Raw genomic sequence first — 2,067 nt, 5'->3', positions numbered from 1 at the left:
ATAGTTTTATCTTGTTTTTAGGAATTCATAATTGTTAGTTCCAGTTTTATTTCTCTTAGGTTGCATCTTAGTTTAGTTTTCTTTCTTACATTGCAATAACATAGTTTATGCTAGGGCGTAGATCTTTGAACATAGAACTAGCACCTTTTGATCCTGAAATAAAAAGAACATTTCGTAGAAGATTTGGAAACATTCTATTTGAAATGGTGGACGAGAATGGAATTAAAGCTCTTAGAGATTATTCAGCTCCTGTCCAATTTAATGCGCCTTCATGCATAGTGTTGCCGGCCACCACGGTAGCACACTTTGAACTTAAACCTGGAGTCATACAATTGTTGCCCTCCTTCTATAGTTTAGATAAGCAAGATCCATATCATCATGTGAAAGAATTCCTAGACATTTGCTCTACCTTTAGGTTCCAAAACTTTTCAGATGATTCGATCCGTTTGCGCCTTTTTCCTTTTTCTTTGAAGGATAAAGTGAAAGCATGGTTGAATTCTCTGGAAGTTGGGTCTATCACTACTTGGGACCAACTGTCTAAGAAGTTCTTAAATAAGTTCTTCCCTGTTCACAAAACTAATGCTCTCCGTAGAGAAATTACTAATTTCACACAAAAAGAGAGTGAGCACTTTCATGAATGTTGGGAAAGATGGAAGGACTTACTTCTTAAATGTCCACACCATGGTTTTGAAAAGTGGCAACAGGTTCAATACTTCTATGACAGTTTGACACCTCAAAACCGTTGCATAGTTGATGCCACCAGTGGAGGGTCATTCATGACTAAAAGTGATATCGAAGCTTGGAATTTCTTTGAAACCTTGTGTGAAAACTCCCAGCAATGCGACTATTCAAATAGAGGTGACAGAACTCCCCAACCACAGAAGAAAGGTGGTATATATGAGATAGAAGTCACGCCAGATCTGTATGCCAAGATTGATAGCCTGACAAAGAAAGTTGATGCTTTGATGTTGAATAATGGACCTCCACAAACAACTCAAATCGAGTCATGTGCCTTATGTTCCAGTCCTGCCCATCCTATGCAAGCTTCTCCATCTGGTGTAGCATTTCCAAAATTTCTCCCTAAACAAGTGCATGCTATGAACACCTTTTGGAGACCTGAGAATGATCCTTACTCAGACACCTACAACCTAGGGTGGGCTAGACATCCAAATTTTTCTTGGGCAAAAGGACCACAACAAGGAGGACCATCTGGAAATCCTCCTATGCAACCTTACCCACAAGTTGGTAGTCAACAGCTTCAACAGTTTCCGCAATATCAACAACTTCCTGCATAATCAAGGAAACCATCTCTTGAAGATACACTCAATCTGTTTATGCAAAGTTCTCTTCAATTTTAAAAAGACACCCAACAAACTTTACAAGCTAACTAGCAAAGTTTACATGCAAATGCACAAGCCATTGCCAAGCTGGAAATACAATTGGGTCAACTTGCCACCACATTGAGTGAGAGAGAGAAGGGCAAGTTCCCTAGCCAACCTGTGGCAAATCCAAAAGGACAGTATGAGATTGGCTCTAATTCAAACCAAGAACAATATCATGAGCAAGCCAAATCAATCATTACCCTTAGGTCCGGCAAACAGATCGAGAACAAAGTAGAGATGCCTAAGGAATAATCAAATTCCAAATCAGAAGATCAAAATGAAGCGGAGAGACATATTATTGCATCGAAAGCCCAAAAGCACTCTGACTCTCCAGGAACCACTCATGTGCCATCCTATGTGCCTAAAGCACCTTTTCCTCAACGTCTAGCACCAGTTAAGAAAGGAAACAACTTTAATGAGATATTGGACATGTTTAAGCAAGTGCAAATTAACATTCCATTACTTAATGCTATCAAGCAAGTCCCTGCTTACGCTAAGTTTCTTAAAGATTTATGCACTCAAAAGCGTAAGATGAATGTTCATAAGAAGGTCTTCCTTGTAGAGCAACTCAACTCCATGATTCAAAACAACACCCCTCCTAAATTTAGGGATCCAGGAGCTCCTACCATTTCTTGTGTCATAGGAGATCATAAGGTTGAGAAGGCATTGCTTGATTTAGGGGCCA

General features: G+C 39.6%; 1 non-coding gene across 1 annotated transcript; it reads right to left on the bottom strand.

The window, feature by feature from the left end:
• Positions 1 to 581: 581 nt before the first annotated feature.
• On the bottom strand, positions 582 to 688 carry LOC131252223 (small nucleolar RNA R71). Its single transcript, XR_009174256.1, has one exon. It is a non-coding gene; the product is annotated as a small nucleolar RNA R71 (small nucleolar RNA).
• Between the last annotated feature and the right edge of the window lie 1,379 nt (positions 689 to 2,067).

This window comes from Magnolia sinica, chromosome 7 (genome assembly GCF_029962835.1).
Source record: "Magnolia sinica isolate HGM2019 chromosome 7, MsV1, whole genome shotgun sequence".
Taxonomy (NCBI): domain Eukaryota; kingdom Viridiplantae; phylum Streptophyta; class Magnoliopsida; order Magnoliales; family Magnoliaceae; genus Magnolia; species Magnolia sinica.
This window is presented reverse-complemented; position numbering and strand designations above follow the sequence as displayed.